Source organism: Myxocyprinus asiaticus, chromosome 45 (genome assembly GCF_019703515.2).
Source record: "Myxocyprinus asiaticus isolate MX2 ecotype Aquarium Trade chromosome 45, UBuf_Myxa_2, whole genome shotgun sequence".
NCBI lineage: Eukaryota > Metazoa > Chordata > Actinopteri > Cypriniformes > Catostomidae > Myxocyprinus > Myxocyprinus asiaticus.
In genome coordinates this window covers 2,717,592-2,723,591 of record NC_059388.1, presented here as the reverse complement: position 1 = coordinate 2,723,591, position 6,000 = coordinate 2,717,592, and the positions used below count along the sequence as shown (strand labels likewise).

At 33.8% G+C, this 6,000-nt stretch overlaps 1 protein-coding gene across 2 annotated transcripts in view; it reads left to right on the top strand.

Moving 5' to 3' along the window:
* Positions 1-375: 375 nt before the first annotated feature.
* The window catches only part of tmem19 (transmembrane protein 19), a 98,423-nt gene continuing 92,798 nt past the window's right edge, over positions 376-6,000 (top strand). The window contains exon 1 of one of the 2 annotated variants that reach the window (XM_051688776.1): positions 376-1,118. The gene's annotated coding sequence lies outside the window, so the exon portion shown is untranslated. The remainder of the gene's footprint in view (positions 1,119-6,000) is intronic. The other variant, XM_051688775.1, reaches the window with a different exon arrangement.

Genomic DNA, 6,000 nt, shown 5'->3' with positions numbered 1-6,000 from the left:
AATACTAAGCGCAGATCAAAATAATTAGTGCAGATCAAAAAATAACAAGCATGAATCAAAAATATATAATTTTTATGCTGCAAAAAAAAAAAAAAAAAGAAAAAAAAATTAAAGCAAAGTCATCAGAATTGCAAACAAAATCATGTTTTCCTTGGTTATATTGCTGTTTTTTGTGCTCACTGACAATTTTGCTCATATTTTCATTTTTTTTGTACGCTTACGCTGTATTTTTCTTTGCTTTTATTTCCAAGTTCCGCGCTTGGTTTTCCAGAGTTTCACATAGGGTTCTTGATCGACAGCTCCTCCTCTAGCCAATCATTCGAAGAGGGGAGGTGACGTCACTCCAACGCAACTCCGACGGCTGCTGCTCAATATTATATTATTTGTGGTTGACAGATACGCTGCTTGTGTCTGTTTTGAGTATTTCCTGCCAGCTCTAGGAAACAATGTGTTGTCCGAGTAGGTCATTATCATAGTCCGTTAACACGTGTATCGAAACCGAATTTAGTGTAGGCATTATTTAAGACTCCCTTGTTCGTTATCGGCTATTGTGAGGAAACAGCTCATCACTTATTCGCTTATCTTCATCTAATTTATTCTTATTCTTCATGAATCACTTATTTTTCAACATGTTTTACACTATGAAATAGTTTTGGAGTAAACTATGTGTAGCGTTTACTACGATAAAATTGCTGTTTTATAAGAGAACTCACGGACGATTTTGCGACAGGTATGTGTCAGTTTACGGCTCTCCTAATTCATTTGTATGGGATCCGCAAACGGCTACTTACTGTCGTAACACGCTAGTTGACGTACGCTCTCTTCTATGGTAAAAGTGCGGAGGTTGTGATCTCGCTATATAAGTTCTCTGCTTGGGACGGTAAATGAGCGGAAGTCAGTTGAGTAGTTCCATCTGATACAGGCATATTGTAGGAGCTCGATTTTTCTTAATCTCGATTATTATAATTTTTTTGTATTATTATTGTAAATTGATAAACGTGGCTAAAGTTCAGGAAACATGGAACAAGTTGGGAACAAGTACTGTTGCCAGGATTCATTCAGGTACTGTTGATCATGTATCTAATCTCACAAAGTTCACCATGCCTTTATTTTGCTGTGTAAGTATTATGCTTCTTGAAAATCTATAATGTTTTTCAATATATTGCTTCAATGTGGCTTCAACATTAACGTTTGAGGAATGATGACTGTGTTATTTATGTTGAAGAACAAAACGTCCAAGGATATTTAAGTAATGTTTGTTTACCACAGACCTTATTATACTCAATAATCCAAAACTGCCATAATAAAACCTATAGGACGATCCCTAATGAATTCATGACTCAAATGCAGATTCTCTTGGGATATTCCTACTTGACATCTCCAATCTCCGACCACAAAAGCATAAACATTTTTGTTTAATTGCAAAACAAAAACTTTTACAAACAAACGCAGACAGAGGATTACAATGTGAACTCACTGTTACTGCACCAACATAAAATAAATCTAAATAATAATAAAACGAATTAATTGTCAGTGTAATACAAATTAAAATGAATTATTTCGAGAAAAGGCTTTAAATATTCTATACAGTAGTTTTGCTTTTTTTTTTTTTTTTAAGTCACAATATTCTGCAACAACTCTGATGGATGTTATGTTTATTAATTGCCCATTTCTCTTTGTGAATATGGTATTTTCCATATATGATAAATACATTTATTACAAAATGTAGTTAAAAACTCATGTTCTTATAAAATTAAAATAAATCTTCACCATTTAGCCGAATCTTCATGTTGTGAGATTAAATGATCAATGTCAATCCAAAACATTTTGGTATACATACATTCAAAGAATTAATACTTTTTGGTCTCTTTCTCTATATTACAGAAAACACACTTGATCTCCATGTCTTTGAAAAATCTTGAGATTACTTGTTTCACAGGGTAAATTAAATGGATAACTCTATAAGTAATTTCTTTGACTTTATTGGTGAGACAGTATTTACTGGGCAACCTCCAAACATCCTTTCATTTTATTTTATTAGACTTTGAATTCCAATATGCTTTGCATCTAGGTAACAATGTATTTCTGCAGATTATTCTGATAAAAACTAGTGCAGGCTGATCCAGCAGATGGAAAATAACTCCAATAACTCAGATAAGTTGAAGAAGGAATAACAATTTTAATTGGTAAAATTTAATTCATGAAATAAAATTATAATGAACAATGAATAAATGCAAAATAATAAAGTAATAAATGTTGAATATTTAGCAAATAGGTCTTAAAGACATAACTCCTAAACTAAATTCAACTTTAAAGATAAAGTATTCTCAAGTACATTGATGACATGACTGCATAGATAAATGAATATATGAACAATGGATATATGAATATTGCTTAATAGCAGATTTTAATTGATTACAAGTGTAATATCATATAAGCAAAGTATAAATTAAAGAATATCGTCTGTCCACATGCATCAGTCCCCCCAGTTGAGTTTGTAAAATCTCTTTAATCAAATAAAACTTTTCTAAATGATCCCACCATGACCGGTATGAAATCTGTTAACAGGAAAAGTGTAATGGAAAGTGTTGATGTGATGTTGTGTTGGTTCTCGCAACCACAACTAGGGAAATTTTCACGAAACCAGTATCGAGTGTGTGTATCTTGCTTGGAGAATGGAGAAGTCAAGTCAAAGGGTGTGTCCTGGACCCAGAGTGAAACATCAGTGGCTGAAACTAGGCTCCAGTGGTGACAGACCCAGCCCCGAAGAGTGGTGGTGGTGTTAGGATCGATCAGCAACCAGCACAGCTAGGAAAGCAGGATCATTCAGGAAGAGATTATGCCTCAGCATGGCTAGGAAGGCGTCAAGTGGTAGATCACAAGATCTGGATCTAGGAACTCTGTATAATGTCCAGAGAGCATCAGTCAGTACCTGTTATCAAAAAGAAAGAAGGCAAAAAAGAGAAGAACAAAGTTAGTCACTAGTATTATTATTATGGTCCTTTTTTTTTTTTTTTTTTTTTTTTGTATAAGGAGAATTTATTTTCTGTCAAAGCAGCATTACATTGGTGGACCTGTCAGGGGGTGAAGGTAGTGTTATCATTATAGCAGCATTAAGAATAGCGTCGGCAGGATCAGTGAGTGGGTTTAGTAGAGCAAGCAGGGAAATGCATCCATTGAGTCAAGCCTGGCTCGATTTCAACAAGCAAAGATGTTGGAGCTGTATACACTGGGACCACTCTAGAGGAGCAGTACCAGGAAGACCTCCTTTTAGGATCTCCGTAAGGGGTCCGGCCAAATCAGAAAAATCTGGAATATAAATTTGACTGAAATTGAAAAGACCCATAACTGATTTGAGGCTTTTGAGTGCAATCAACACACTGTCCCAAAAACGTCACCTCAGCAAGAAAGAGTTGCGCTTTCTTTTTCGACTTAAACGATGATGTCAAATTAGCTAAATGACGCCCCTTGCTGGGCGAAGTGACAAGAATGTCATAGCAGTATTGGATTATTACTGACTGTGAGCAAGAATTCACAATTGCTTTGATAGCGTGTGCAACGACACCATGAAACAGAGATGGGCTATCATGATACCCTTGTGGCAATCTCGTCCAGGTGTATTGTTGTCTGTTGCTGGTGAATGCAAATCGATATCGATCTTCTGATTTGATTGGACACGACCAAAAACCATTAGTGATGTCAGTCGTACTGAAGCAGCGGTGATTGGGAGAAATGTTGTTCAAAATTGTTCAGAATTTCAACAATAGGAGTAATTTTTGGTGTCACAGAATTTAGTGCGGTATAATCAATTGTCAATCTATAATTACCATCAGGTTTTCGAGCTGACCACATAGGTGAATTGGTCTGCAAAGAGCACTTCACTATAATGCTATCAGTGTTAAATTGGTTAACAATTTCCTGTGCAGCTTTCTCAGCGTCTCGTCTGAGAGGATACACTGGAGGAATGGTGTGGGCCTGAAATGTTCAGCGGTTCAATTTTGCGTAGGCCAACATCAAGTTTTGATTTTGACCACAATTTGGGAAAAAGTGTGGAAAAATACTGAATTATAGTCTAATCAGTTTGTTCTGTTTCTTTTAACGAAACAGCTGATGGTCAGATTTGGAATGCCATACTTGTTGCAAATAGGCATCTAGTAATTTTACCTTGTGTCAGTAAAATGTCAGCTTCAATTTTATTCAAAATGTCCATACCCAAAACAGTACCAACCTGGTTCTCTCCAACCCAAATTTGGATCAAAAACATTTGATTGTGAGAGTGAAAGTTTGAAAGAACAAGAGCCAGATAACCCTTGAAGAGTTTTTTTTTCTTTTCTAAATGCTGAAGGTCATCGAAGATAAACCACAATTCGCACATACACAGTCTGCAGACTCAAAAAATTGTAAAAGGGATACAGAATATTAATTCTTGACCTAAAACTTAAACACAATAAAACTCTTACTTTGATCAATGATCAATGAATTAATTAAAACTCACATGTATATCTGTTATCTGGGAGCCAGGCTAAATGAGTAAGCACTGTTTCCTGCATACCTGAAATAAATCAGACACTCAGTCACACCTCAAAGGTTAAATACACAAATTACCTGTAACATTTATAATTATATCCTGATTAACAGCTTATGGTTGAAAAGACGATGATTTGCTGAACGTTGGTACGCAGATTATTAAATTGCAACGCAAATATACACACTTCAAATTCGGATACAGTTTCACATATTCACTGCCCTCATAACTTTCACTTTCAATCTCAGGAATTTAGCTTAATTTTGTGCCTGAAATGGCAGCAATTTGCATCTCTCCACTAGCAGAGATTTGATTAATTTGTCGGCCAGATTTTGTAATAACAATTTATAATTTGGATGCATATCCTTGCGATTGTAAAATACCTTCAACCATTAAAGTTTCACTCTGATGTCATTGCATATTTCTGTAAGAGTGCTTTCATACTAGAACTTTTGGTGCGCACCCTAGGTCGAATGACATCAGAGTTCAGTTAGTTTGGATAATGTGAACTAGAGCCAAACGATACCGATTTTAGAGGGGGAAATTCACCTATTACTGATATGGTGGCCGATATAGTTAATTTGAGCTGGAATGAAAACAGACTTTTCTATGTGGATTGTGCACCGATTTGACTATACAAAGGTACTCAGAAGGCTGCTTTCTTAAATATTTTTATCAAAGAGTATTTGACATTATTATTATACATTGTCAACAAATTCTAGAAATGAACACTGAGAAAATAAAGAATAAATAAAAATACAATAAATAGCGTAATAAACATCAGCACTGTATGTTCAGTATCAGTCAGTTGCTGACCATTTAAATAAAGAATAAATTAAAATAAATAGCTAAATAAACATCAGTACTGTATGTTCAGTATCAGGCAGTTGCTGACTATTTTAATAAATAATAAATTAGAATTATAGCTTAATAAACATCAGTACTGTATGTTCAGTTTCAGTCAGATGCTGACCATTTAAATAAAGAATAAATGAAAATGATTGCTAAATAAAAATAAGTACTGTATGTTCAGTATCAGTCAGTTGTTGACCATTTAAATAAAGAATAAATTAAAATTATAACTACATAAAAATCAGTACTGTATGTTTAGTATCAGTCAATGACTGATCATTTAAATAAAGAATAAATTCAAATAAAATAAATGGCTAAATAAACATCAGTACTCTTTAGGATCAGTCAATTGCTGACCATTTAAATAAAGAATAAATAATTAAAAATAAATAAATAGCTAAATTAACATCAGTATTACTGTTTAGTATCAGTCAAATGCTGACCATTAAAATAAAGAATAAATAAAAATAAATAAATGGCTAAATAAACAACAGTACTCTTTAGGATCAGTCAATTGCTGACCATTTAAATAAAGAATAAATAAATAAAAATAAATAAATTGCTAAATAAATATCAGTATTACTGTTTAGTATCAGTCAAATGCTGAGTATTTTAATACTGCC